Source organism: Chaetodon trifascialis, chromosome 23, assembly GCF_039877785.1.
Source record: "Chaetodon trifascialis isolate fChaTrf1 chromosome 23, fChaTrf1.hap1, whole genome shotgun sequence".
Classification (NCBI taxonomy): Eukaryota; Metazoa; Chordata; class Actinopteri; order Chaetodontiformes; family Chaetodontidae; genus Chaetodon; species Chaetodon trifascialis.
The window spans coordinates 11,632,676-11,646,635 of NC_092078.1; the positions used below are offsets into that span (position 1 = coordinate 11,632,676).

The following is a 13,960-nucleotide window of genomic DNA, read 5'->3' on the forward strand; positions in this document are numbered from 1 at the left end:
TGGGACATGTAGGTGAATTATAGTGTCTGTCTGAAATCATTCACATCAATCATTAAAAAAAAAAAAAATCTTTTGCTTTGTGCTCTCAACCGCACATCGGTCTTGATGAGGGGAATCTCTGGAGGAATTCACAGCAGAAGAGATCTGATATCCAAGAGAAGAGGTAGTAACCCACCTCTTCAGTGAAGACAAGCGGGGGGGGGGGGCATCTTGGATAGGGCCCATTAGCAGCACAGCAGGGCCCGCATTCTCGAGGATGCACAAATTCACAGAGCGGGGGCCCTCAGCTGCTCTCCGTGGGTCATAAACACCGTGTAATGACTCGGGTCAACTGCTTGCCTCCCGGGCCTGTGCCACAGCAGAGCGGAGCAGAGCAGGGGGATGTGGGTTTGGGGTGCTTGAGGTTGTTCACATTGTGGGGGGTTGCAGGTTTTAAATTGTAGGGCGAAAAAAAAAAATGCTGCTAAGCAACTGCAGCAAAACTTATACCAGCTCTGTGTGGGAACGAGCTACAGAGTGGACTCTTAAATAAGACAAATCAAATCTGGTCTAAAGCCCCACACTCAGCACTGCTTAACTGCAGTCACTTAGACTGCGCAGGCATCTGTCACAACACATAAGTCAGTGCAGTAAAATGTGGGCAAAAGCTTCCTCGGTTGACCAAGGTCATTATGTACAAGCACATTTTTGTTGGGTATGGATCTGCACATGTGGCAGCTGTTGAGCCACAGCGTAGCATTTTGGTTCGTCTGTTTCTTTAGAGATGAATAAAAGATCAAATTTTAGTATTTTCACTATAATCAGCCACCTGTAAAGTGGCTGTGTGAACTCATCTTATACCTGTGAGAAACTTGTAAAATTTAAATAAAATTGTTGGATTTTTTTTTCCTCAGATTGACTCAACAGTTTAAAGTCTTCTACACTACATACCCCAGAGTATATAGTTTAGCATGTGAAACCAAATAACTGATAGGAAATCAAATTACAGGCCTGTCTGGGATGCCTGAATACAACATGGGATCTCTGCTGACATGAGTGACGTTGCATTCAAGCGTGTCTGCCACTGATGCTGAAAATTAAAATGTTGCACAACTACAAGCCAGGGGTAAAGCAAACATAAGTCGAGCATATGAATATTAAGAGAAGCTTTGCTGGTGTGTGTGTCAGCTCAGATGTACTGAGAACCACTTAGGTGACCAGATGTCCTTGCTCAAGGCTAAATGGAGGCCCGGCTGAGATGAACGTACCGATTGTGTCTTTCTCAAGAGATTTTTTTCCCCCGTCCACAGAAATTATTTTCTCACACACTTTTAGTGTCTTAACACCAGACAAATCTGACAGCCATTTCCTTGTCATTTTGAAGTTTGCATCCATTCTTCTTATGAGACGTGCAATATGCTGGAAGCACACTGAGCCACAGGCTAATGGTGCATGACAGCTAAACTCTCCCTCACTAGAGTCTTAAAAGGGGGATCTATCAAACTCGTTTCCCTAAGCAAACAAGCTGGCTGTGCAGTGCCAATGTCAAGCATTCTGCATACCCAACTAGATGAAACCATTAGGATCTGGCAGAGGACTGAATATTTTGAAAGAGGGTCCATGTCCTGGGTTACGCTGTCATGTAAAGAAAGGGGGTTGATGTCCTATAAAATGCAGGTATATAGTACAAATTTGCTAGATTGCATTCACTGACAACATATTACTACAGGAATTGTGACATTCCTGCACAGCAGAGAAAATGCAAGGATGGAGTACATAGAAATATAATGGCTTCTGGTAAAATGCAGAAAAAGTTGATGTATCCTCCGTCATGCGTCCTCAGGTTAGCATGCTGGCGCTAGCTTGCTAACGTGCCCACAAGTAGAGCTTGGGCCGAGCTCTAAATGCATGCAGTGCACACTGTGTTACATTGTTCTGTGCTCTAGCTACCAGTTGTACAGATGGGAAACCAAAGTAAAAGAGGGAGGGTCAGCTAAGGGGGCTTTCAGTTAGTTGCTATGCGTCTTTCACTGTGTTGAACAGTCAGTGAACGATGAGCCAACTTTGCCAGTCGTTGACATGGAGTGACTCACTTGAGTGTGGAAAACAAGTCCCACACTTTTTGGCCCCCCACCACGTCTGAAATAAATCTGGCGCCTTCGTCTTATTATATTAACAATGAATGATATTAAGTATAATGTGAAAAGTATCACTTGTGACAAGTGCTTTTAGTATTGTTTAGCTAAATGTTTTAGCTTTATGGCAATTTTAATGCTTTGCATGACTTTTATCACTCTCATAAACCTTGTTTCCAGTCGCAGCAGGCAGCTGTTTTCAGTGAATGAGTGATAAACCCGCTGCATGCAGACTACCCAGCATAGTGTAGCTGGGAAACTGCTTGCTATCATAATAGCCAGACCAACTTTCTAACTTAATGATATGCCAATGTTAAGTTTACCGCTTGGTGCCAAAGTGGCAAAAAGCACATCAGTGAATTCAGGTTTAAACAAGTGCTTAAGTTGCCTCAACATAGTAACTGAAGCATAAATCACACTTCATTTGCCAGGAGCAAATGTGTATGAAAGAGATACATTCAAACATCGTTGTTGATTACAAAGCCTTAATCTGGATGGTGCGGTGTTTCCTATAAAAACAAAGTTGCATGATATGAATCATTTTGAGGAGACGTGTTTGTTGTCAGGCTATTTGAAATCCTGTGAACTCCAGGCTGATGGTGGGAGCCCACTTCAACACCACGACACGGCGTCTCTTTCCTGGATGGGGTTTAATGAGTGTGTTACATTCTGTAGAAGCATGAACTAACTCAGGAAATGTTTGAGTTTATTTGAAATGAACATGACAGAGGTTAAAAAAACACACAGGTCTGGTTTGTTGGGTCGCGCGTGATTGAAAGAACCAACTCCAACAGGCATCCCGATCCCCAAAACTACACATCTGAGGGTCCGATCAAGAGCGCCTGAGTGTGTGTTCGTCAATGTGACAAAGGGTAAGGGTGAAAGTAAAACAGGGAACCAGGCTGGTGATTCATTAACCTCCAAGGCGAGTTAGATTTCAAAGAGTATGTCTCAACCAGGGAAGGGGAGAGGAAGTGAACTCGGGGGCAAGTCGGGTCTTCAAAAGCACATAATCAACAGTAATAACACCAACCTGATATTATAATTGAGCTTTCCTATAACGTGGTGCCAGCTTCCACTGTTTGGGTGGAAACTGTGAAAAGCGAGTGACTTTTGCCATGCTATACTAGGCCAAAACCTAGACTTATGTTTCACGCACTGCTGCCTTTGATTAATAAGATTCCGTCCAGTGTTTAGATAAGGACACCCCTTTTTCAAGACTGGCTCCTGTCTGAATGAAACCTAAGAGGAAAAGATATTTTTGCTAATCCACTTTCAAGGGGATTCATGCGAGCTTTCACTTAACACATTTTGAAGGAGGAAACATTGCGGCCTTCGTTTCCTCTCCTTCTCTGCTCATCTTTCATAAGCTTTCATAAAAGGGCGCCCTTTTTCTCATCCCAGTCCTTTCGCCATTATGTCCTCGGCCCCCACACATCGATCCGTTCGAGAATTTTTCCACTCGCCATGGAGGAACCATGGGATTACGATGCACTTAGTTTCATATTTTCTCATCACGGAGCAAAGTACGCAGCTACTTCAGGATTTCGCCGCTGATAAAGGTTGAGTCATAAAGGCCATGACAGAGTCTTGGCTTGCCTCAGGCAACAAGACACCCGTCGGCGTGAAAGAGGAAGAAAACACTGATGGTTACAATTTTCACTTCAGGCATCCACACAGCATACCTGCCATGCAACAGCTCATGACTAAGCTCTCTGGGAAACGAAATAAAACTGAAACACCGCTTTCATCACATTCTCTGATTCCTGATGGATTGTTTAGATATCTTAATGTTCTTCCTCAGACTGCCTTTGAAGATGTACCTTCCACACAATGTCTCTGCTGAAGTTCTCTCAACTAGGCTTACATATACTGTATCTGTCTCCTAAATGCAGCCTGTCCGAGAAGAAGGGTGGCAAAGAGATCTCCACCGCTGCTCTCTTCAACTCCCACCACTTCTCATCTTGAACAGCACAAGGAATGAGGGCTTGGGCAGGGGGGCAGGGGGAACCTACCTTTGATAGATGAATAATGTTCCTGGCGCTGTCATTTCATCCCTTTGCGTTCACGCTCTGTTACTCTCATGGTTTAATGTCTCATAACGATGCGTGGCACCTTCCTAATGATGCATGAGCACTTCTTTGCCTTTAAAGTCTTCATGAAGCAGTACGTTACTTGTTTAATATGATGTATTTTCTGCTGAAACAGCATGCTGGTGCAGAGCAAAATACAGGTACAGCGGATGGAAGACAGGGTAGCTTCAACTGATGGGAAAATTTTGTTATATTTATTTCTGGTTAAACACGGCACTGATTATAAAATGGTGCATGTTCAAATTAACAGCCTTTGCCACATTTCGCTCTGAATTCTGATGAGTCTATAGCTAAGCCAGTTCTGTGAGTTACAGCATGGGTTTGAGCTAAATGCTCATGCTAACATGCTAACATGCTATCACCCTAATGTTTAGAAGGGATAACATTTACCATGTCCACCATTTCAGTTTAAAGGATCAGGGTGTAAGATGGGGGGGGGGGGTTATTGACAGAATGTGGCAGAAATGAAAATTTTCATAAATAAGTTCTCATTACTTTATAATAACCTGAAAATAAGAATCACCGTGTTTTCGTTACCTTAGAATGAGCTGTCAACAGACTAAAAAGCTAAAAAGCACGACACTATACTTTATCTTTTTATAGAGTCAATTTCTTTCACTTTTCAAGTGCAGCTGAAGTTGGTGGAGACCAAAACAGGGCCAAAACACGAGTGAATAATGAACTTACATTCATAAGGTACACAGAAACAAAACTGACATACAGCCAATGTACAATATCACTGACAAAATAAAATATATACGTCAGAAAAATAGCGTGATAAAGAACATTTTTATTGGGCTGTGGCCCTTGCAGACGTCTTAGAACATTGAGAGGATAAGAGTGCTGATGCCGATGAAGCTCAATTAATACAAAACTTTGACCTCCCATCTGTCCAGTGTTGGTACAGATTCCTTTATTCAAGACATGCGAAGAAATCCAAAAATCTCCAAGTGTGAGAAAGCGAAGTTCTAAATACTGGTGCCCTCCAGAGATGCCCTTTATGAGGAGCAGGCACACATGAGGATGATAATGGACAAAAAGAGTGCTATCTACCAACTCATCGAACTCTTGACGAGAAAGCAAAAAAGTGCATATCCTGATATGTTTTAACTGTTGGATTCCACTGACTGAGGTGGGTTTACTGAGTGTATTCAGTTAAAAAGAAGGAAGAAATAGATTTTTAGAGGTTGAGTCCACTCACTGTGTCTCATGGTTTTTCTGTACAAGGAAACAGGGTACCTCATCTAAAGAGGTCATCATCGATCATTTTATACCGCGGTTGTCACCAGCCATTTTTCTTCAACTATGCACTGGCTTTGTGAGGATCCTTTTCTGACCGCAGAATATCAGCCTGCAACACAAACAGAGACCAAATACTGTAATGCTCACACCGGCTGTGCCCTTACAATAAATCACGATTCTTCACTCCCGAGCTGACCACAAGATGACTGCAACTTGAGCGCTTGACCAGTCCAAGTGTGCAACATTAGCATGTAGTGTATTTCCTGCTAAGTAGACAGGTTAGTCCACCTGCTGACCATGTGTGGGGCCACAAGGGCTCATCATGGGGTTTCTATTTTAGTGGGGAGCTAATTCTGTGGTGGGACACCTCAATGCTGTCTTCTCCTGACTTACAATATAAACAGATGGAGCTATGAAATCCAGTGCCGAAGCCTTGTATCACATTAGCCAGCAGGAAGACATCTCAATGCAAAAATAGCTTCACCGCTAACATTAATCTCTGCAGCAGACATGGTGTGGTTTCCCTGCTCAGGTAACGACTGCTATTATATTTAATGTGGGGGTTTTTAATGAGGCCCTCAAAAGAGTTCTGACAGCTCAAAGAGCAGCATGGAGGGTTGTGACAATGCCAGCACTGGAAGGTACTGTAAGACCGCAAAATAAAAAGTGTTTTTTTTTTTCTTAATACAATACATACTGTATACCACAGCCCCTGTGCTGATGATTCTGCATGATTCTCCCTCAGTGGTCTCACTGAAATGCTTGACTGGAAAGTGAATGGGATCATTCCCCAGAGTGGGAGCAGCACAGTGAAGGTGTTGATTTGATACAGAAAATAAGCAGACTACAAAGATCCTGTTTGGCTCCTTTGGAGCTGGTGAAAGAAAACACACAAGCAAAGCAGCTGTGCAGAAAATGTCAGTCTGATTTAGCGGCTGCAGGCCTCCTTAGGAACCTGGAGAGCAGCATGTACTGTTTCATAGTCAACCTATATAATAAATGTATTGAAAATGTTTATTTAATTGCTGCTACTTGAAGTGTTGCAATTTTGTAATTTAACATTGTCACGTACCCTACTGGTGCTTTAATTTTTATGTGTGGCATACAGTATATATAAATTAATGCTTATGCTTGGAAATAAATGTGAATTTAATGCAACAAAATGATTAAAAAAAAGGATATTTTGGACAAAAACCTATTTATGCCACTTTAAAATAAGACTATTGGACTAAGACATAATTCTGTATGTGTCATAACAAGCACAATAAGAAGAGACAGAGGACGGACTGACACTCCTAACCCTTTGAGTCATACAGTATGTACAGTAACAGCAGAAAAACACTGACGGACCCACAGAGGTTCCCACAGTGATGGTCGTGAGGGCAGAATGACGGAGCAGGGAGGAAACACAAGATCCGGACACATCACATGTCACTTCCCGAAACATGCCAGTTCTTCCTGCAGCGAATTTCTGCACAACGCACAGACATGATTAAATGTTGAACTGATAGCTCTTTAGTGAAGTGCTGCGGATGAGAAGATGTGTGCTCGTAATGCTCATTTCTTCAAAACAGAGAGCCAAAAACATTCTTAAAGTTAACACGTTGGTGCAGACGCAGAACATGCAGTAGCTCTGTGATTATATAAAAGAACTGAAAAGCACTGACATGGATTTTGGTTCTGAATCATCAAATTCTTTTCAATATTCCCCTGTGGTCCAGCATCATTGGGCCAAGCTCTCTCTTGTCCAATGACTGAAAGAAAAAGAAGCAGCTGAGAGAGCTCAGCTGGACTCAGCGTTGACATAATAGCTGCGCTTTAAGACACCCACCCAGTTTTCATCTTCCATCACACCCACTTAAAGACAAAAAAGACACTTGTTTCTCTGTCCACTGCCTCTGCTCATGATGGATGGCCTTGGCCCGTCGTTATAGCTGATTCCAGCATGTAGCGCAGCCGGGAAGGTTATGTAAGAGTGTGAAACTCAAGCAAGTGAGGGTGGACGATCATGACCAGATCACGTTTTCACAGTGAGACAGAGTAGGTTTCCCGAAACAATCCGTCTTCTCCTCCTCAGTCTTACTAACCGTAGGCTCAAAGGCAGATTAGGCGAATCCATCATTTAGTTTCCCACCAAGAGACACTTCCAAATGTTATCAGTTACAATGAGGGGGCAGAGAAAAGAGGTCTCAAGAAACCGTCTTGGCAGGTATAGGAGTTTTAAAGATGAAGAGAAATTTAGCAACCTTATCTGGGGAAATATGAGCACAATAAACGCATCAGGATTATATTAAATACAGCTACTCTGTCTGTGTCCAATTCTCTGCACTGGTGCAACAAGTAAAAATGACATTTAATATATCATTTTTGTGCTAAATGTAATCAATATAAGGAGCTTTTGGGTGTCATCCGTTTATTCAGGGAAGTTTTAGAAGTCAAAGCTATTGTGCACATGAAATTTAACCGAGGAGAGGACAGCCATGTGAGCAATGTGGCTCTAGGAATAGCAATGTCAGTCCACCACGTTGGTTCAGAGTGAACATGGATTAAAATGGAATTTTGGATAGACACTCACGGTCCCCAGAGGATGAATCCCAATGATTGCGACTCTTCAAGGAGCGCAACCAGGTAATCAAAATCCTCACTTATCTAGCAAAATGTCTCAATACCTGGTTGGATTGCAATGAAGTTAGGTACAGACATCCATGTCCCCATCAGGGCGACTTTTAATAACTTTGGTGATCCCTTGACTTTTCATATAGCGCCATCATCAGGTCAAAGTTTTTACTTTGCGGTACTTTTTGTTATTAAATACCTGCAAAACCAAAGATCGTGTAAACTGTGAATGTTAGCATGCTAACACACAAAGACTGTGAACGTGGTAAAACATTCTTCATGCCATCATATTAACAATGACTATGTCCAAAACCACAACCTATTTTCCATGACAGAGAAAAGCAGCAAATCTTTAAATTTCACAAGCTGGAACCTGCACTGAAACGAATCAATTATCCAAATCATTGAGAATTGATTTTCTTAGAATTGACTAATCGTTGCAGATTTATAGTGAGTAATGAGTGAGGGAACATGGAGCGATTTTAGACACAGCCAGTGTTCATTGTGTAGCATGCTGATTGGCCTTTAGCTCAAGGCATCGCTGTATCGTTGTCACAGAGCTGCCAGCATGATGTATAGTCTTAATCCTTCTTGTTGCGATCTGTCTGCCTAATATATTGCATATCTGGTGTTAATAAGTGTATAACCAAGTGTGAAACACCTACATGAAGTCCACTATCCAGCCCTTACACACGCACTTAAACTCTGAAAGCATCACTGAGAACCATCCCTGCTGCATAGTGAGAGTGAACGCTGCATACTATCACATTAACACAACAGTGGCAACAGTCCAACCATCAGACATGGGCATGAGCGGAGTCTGCGGTAGCTGTGTGACAGCTCTCCCTCGCAGCCTTTCATTACCCTGATCGATTGATTGACCCACTTGCAGGCTCTCTCCAGTGCTGTTAAGTAGCCATGACTGCGACTTCTATCGGTAATTAAGCTGTGTGTGATGGCGAGTGTGTGAACACAAGACCGCCCGCCCTGACGAAGGCAGCTACAGAGATGGATGCCGTTGTGGTGTGTAAAAGGGAGCCATAACTAAGCAGCGGATTTCAATTCAGTGTTTCAGCCATAACCATATACTACACACACATACACAGGCACAAACATCTGTCCTCCTTCATCATATCAATTCGCAGAAGGATTAAAATTGACAGCTGGGTGGCACAATTACAACACAATGTTCCACACGTAGCGGGCCAATGAGTTCACCATTCAGTACATGTGCGCTGCTGCACGACTGATTCAGAACAGCAGGGTAATTTCACACATAAAGGTGGCTGTCACTGGATGATTGATGAGAACAGTTTATATGGGGTTTTGTAGTGGCGCCCCATGAGTTCTCTTTTAACTTTTCATTCAGGTGTTAGTTATTTCATTCATTTTAGAGGTGACATTAAACATTTTCTTTTTCATTACATTCAAAAGCGATTTTGAAATGGCACAGTTTGCTATTTGTACTGCAGTCATGTTATGGTTTAATATGACATTTGACATAAAACTCTAGTTAATAAGAATCTGTCATCTTTGTGAACCAAACTGTACAACAAACATCTCATCAAGGAGTTCAAGCCTTTTGATGAAGTTCATGCTGACCTGGGAGCTCAAATTGACCATTTTACTGTCAGTCTTCAAAAATAAACACAAACGCTATCTCAAATGAAAATATTTCTGCTGTTCACTGCTGAAACGTGTTGGAAATTTCTTTCATGTCAGAAAAAGTGTTTAATAATGTTTCTGCTGAATATTGACCTGTGGCGTAGCACATTCTGGATTTTAGTGAGTCTGGCTGTTTTGGGCTATTTTTGGGAGTGAAAAATCAAGTAGCACTCTCAAATCTGGTAATTTCTCCAGTTTTATCGATTTATTCGATGCAACGTGCCATTGTAAGCTTCTGCAGAACTGACAGTGGCAATGTCCCAAACATGGATCCCACGAAATGCATGCAAAGCCCTCTATGCCAGACCTCCCAGAAGACCAATCCAGTAATCGATGTTTTCTTTGAAATGGACAAAGAACGAGCCTGGCGAGCTGCTGGCCTGAATCGTGACCACACATCACTGAGGGCCAGAGAGACTCAACCTTGGTGGTGTTCAGCAAGGTACTGCAAAGGACTTGTTCACTAGTATGTGAGAACGAGAGAGAAGCTGCAATCTGTGAAGACCCCATTCTCATACCAGAGCGAGAGCCAACAAATTTGCTCCGCAGATTTTCCTAAACTGTTTTCACCGAAATCAACATGCGCCACGAAAGCCCCGGTCCTGTCCAGAGGGCCGTCTGCGGTTACCTCTGAATTGCTGCTGCATTCCTGCACCCAAATTAAGCCCCTCATTTATGGAGTTGCCTGACCATCAAACAATCTTAATTTCCATATTCTGTGGCATTCTCCAGTCCTGATCTCATCTGGCTGGCAGCAAGGCAAATCATGAAATGCTGCCCTGCCTGTAGCGTGGCATCTTTAACTACCAAGCCCTCCGCTCCATAATCCACACTCCATTCTTCAATTGTTTTTGCATTACTAGAAGCCAGCTGCACACTGGGCACAAAGTGGAAAGAATCTTGGACGCTTACCAAAAAGTTTTCTGCCTGTTACTTAGACCTAAACTTACTTTCAATTGCTTTCTCTTTACAGTGTGTGCATGATAGAGGCCACATCCCTCAACACTCAAGAGCTGCAGCCATGTGTATCTCCTATTAACTGATTAAAATCAGTGTTGGAGATTTAGCTCTGAAGCATGTTTATACATTTTCGAAAGCAAATCATCAAATTATGGCCTGGAGGGATTTTCATTGAGGGTTTGTTTGCTGATCACATTTTTACAAGCCAACATCCTCTGTAATCTCAGAATGATACAAGACCACGCCATTTAGGATGGTAAACCTATAATTGAGTTTATTACATTAAGTGTTGGCTTCGCTCATTTATGTTGTCTCATACCCACTGATGATTATATCCGGATCTATTTAAAGAGGATGTTTTTTTTTTTCTTACCGTGCAGTGCAGCCTCTGCAAAAGTGCCTTGTATGCATGCATGTATATATGTCGTACTGCGATAAATCTAAAAAAAAAAACAAAAAAAACTATCTAAAACAAAGACAAGGGGCCTGGCAGACACTCCCAGACATCCCCACTTGACTCGACATTCTTCTGCAGCCAAACGAACCACATCATCAACTTTGCTCTGACAGACAAGGTGGGGAAACCCAGTGATTTGTCTAGGGTCCTCTAAACATGACAATCACCCCGGGGAACTTGATCAGAGGCAACAGTGTTTTCCACACAGGTCTACGATGACTCAGTCAACATAATGTGACAGCTTAATGCCGGCCATCCATTGTCTTGTCAATATGTAGAGATTCCAGAGGGTGTAATTATCCCAGAAGATTGACAGAAAGCAACCTTATGAGGTGCTCTATGAACTAAGAGGGACAGAAAAAGATCTCTCAGTGAAAGTCAGTCTTCTATCAAGAATATCCTCATTATGGAACTCTAAAAAAATACATTTCAGCATGCTAGACACGCAGAAGACGAGTGTCTTGCAGCTCGGTAGTTGACGCCAATAATGGAGGATGATTGCCAGGACTTGTGACAATGATAGCACGTCAGGAAAAATTATTCAAACATCCCTGTCATGCTTGTGTAATTGCCGGCGAGAGGGAGCAGTTTGATGAATGACGTCCCTGACATGTGGGACGAAGCCAAAGTGGCATTTGAAGGGGAGGCGGGGGGGAGTGCTGGGTGGGTGAGGGGGGCGAGTTGGCACATTTCGTCCTCCACATTCCCTTTGTATTAAAGAGACAGATCGGAGGCGCCATTTGAACTCTTAAACACGCCATGGGAGATTTATCTGACACCATGTGTGAGTCCACTACAGGGGTTCCTGTTTGTCTAACTTTATGTCCTGTACGTGCCTGTGTGTGTGTGTGTGAGTCTGCCTGCGTGGTTATGTAGTGTTTACTCCCTGTGTCGACAGTAACATTTCTATGTAGATTTGTTTGTGCTGCATTCTAATTTTCTTACATTTTCCTTGGAGTTCCTACTTGCATGTGCACGTGTGTGCAAATTCCAGGAATTTCTGTATGTTTATTGTATTTGAAGCATGGCAGGTCACTCCCATATAGGCCCAGCGACAGCGAGAGACAGCATATCACATGTTTGTTTTTGCATTAGGGCTCCCTGTGGGCCCAGCCGACAGGCGCTCTGTTATCTCAGGAAAATCATTTAGCTCCAAAGCAACAGCGGAGCCAAAAGTAGCTTCTCCTGCTGTCCTCCACGGTCAGATTAAATATATGGTGAGCACGCGGCGGTTCATCGGAAATGGAAAGATTCAGTTGTCAGGGTGTTACTGTGCTGATCTCATCCTAAACTATTGAAGAAATTCTTTCCCAAACAAACTATTGTTGGTTAAGATAACACTTAACTTGTCCCGACAGTGGTGCAGTCAGAGTGGCGGTTTCCAAATATGTGGGGAGAATTGCTCAGCATTCTTGCATTAAGGGTTGCTCCTCTGTGCACCCAACTTTGTCTGTGTTTGGCGAATTTTAAGAATTTGGCCTTGAATGCAGATTTATGTGTATTATGTGATGTGTGAATGCAAAACGTGTTGCCTTCTAGTACAAGGCACACTGCGTACACTGACTAATGTGGTTTGTGTGTGTTTGTTGCTGGAATCAGATACTTGTGGAGATATTCTCTCCCCAATATTTAAGGAGTAAGTTAGACTAAGAATCAAGGTTGCAGCCATTAAAATGTCAGCACATGTCTGCATTATGAGCAGCCTCTCTTCTTGTCAAGCTGATGGCAACGTGATAGTCCTTCCTTTTCTTCTTCTGTTGCCTTTGTTCTCCCAGAACGAGGCCTTTTTTCTGCAGACGCTGGTAAACAGATCAAATGAACATCAGCTACATACAGAGAGACAAAACTGGACACAACTGATCTTCCATTTAATGACTTCGTCAGGTGAGTGTGGTTGCAGCTTCCAAGCTTGTAAGTTCAGCTTGTGAGTCATTTCGAATGGGAATCTGTGCACTGTCAGATGGTTGTATTACTTAGAAACATATTCAACATTAAGGGGAAGTTACACAACATTGCAAGTTGGAAACTTAAAGGAAAATTCAGTTTATAGCACCACTTCTTAATATCTAGTTTTGCCCATTGTTTCTTTTGGTCCTGATAACAGTATACTCACTAAAGTTATTTCTGACATCTATGCAACTTTGCAATAAAGCAGATCAGACAAGCCAACAGTCAGATTACTTCAAGCTGCTCTAATCAGTATATTTATATTGACAATGCATCAATCGAGTGTGTGTGTAATGTGAAAGGACTTGCTCATGAACCCACAGATGGTTATCATCCAACTTTGCGGTTCCCCTCAGCTCTTTGGAGCATTTTAGCATCTTTTGGCTCGTTGTTTTGGCTTTACTGCCAACAGCTTCACACTGGTTCAGTCTTACAGCTCTCATGAGCATCGTTTAAAGCAGCAAAAAGCTGTGATAAACCCTCTTTAAGCTACTTGCTAGGCACCAAATGGCAGGCAGACAAAAGTTAGCAGCTTGCTAGTGAAATGAATGCTGGTGGTGCTCCATGTAAATGAGCAAATGTTTGCTAAAATGTTAGCCATATAAACTTTAATAGATGATAACATGTTAATGTTTGCAACTTTATTTGGGGATAAAACCAAAAGTGAGTGCAGCCTTAATGTTGCTAATTAAGGCTCACCACACAGGAAAACAGCATGCCCACACAACTACGGAGAGACTGGAGGTCAAAGTTGAACCAGAAAGTCAATCTGCAAACTGTGATGGATGTTTACAACGGACAGTTTGGATAATTATACTGTTCACCTACATTTTCTGTTCAAGACAAGCTGGACTAACCTCAAGGTT

At 42.5% G+C, this 13,960-nt stretch overlaps 1 protein-coding gene across 1 annotated transcript in view; it reads right to left on the reverse strand.

Annotated features, from left to right (window-relative positions):
* LOC139351657 (ADAMTS-like protein 1) overlaps positions 1–13,960 on the reverse strand; it is a 76,426-nt gene that overhangs the window by 44,670 nt on the left and 17,796 nt on the right. The gene's annotated exons all lie outside the window — the stretch shown is intronic.